Below are 215 nucleotides of genomic sequence, written 5' to 3'. Positions count from 1 at the left end.
AATTTTAAAAACGCTTTATATACAAAAGTGTTTCAAAGCAGGCGCACGGAACAAACGAAATTCACTCAGTAGAGGGAAAACAGGCCCAGACATCAAAAGCCATGCATTGTGGGCAATGAAATAAGGTTCCTATAGGTTTATGCATCGGCCCCAAATTGCATTTCTGCGGTGCACGTGCCTATACAAGCCCCAAAATACCTGTGTGAAGGATTCGT

This window comes from Dendroctonus ponderosae, unplaced genomic scaffold (assembly GCF_020466585.1).
Source record: "Dendroctonus ponderosae isolate FM_Combo_2020 unplaced genomic scaffold, Dpon_F_20191213v2 Dpon_F_20191213_1, whole genome shotgun sequence".
Lineage (NCBI taxonomy): Eukaryota > Metazoa > Arthropoda > Insecta > Coleoptera > Curculionidae > Dendroctonus > Dendroctonus ponderosae.
This window is presented reverse-complemented; position numbering follows the sequence as displayed.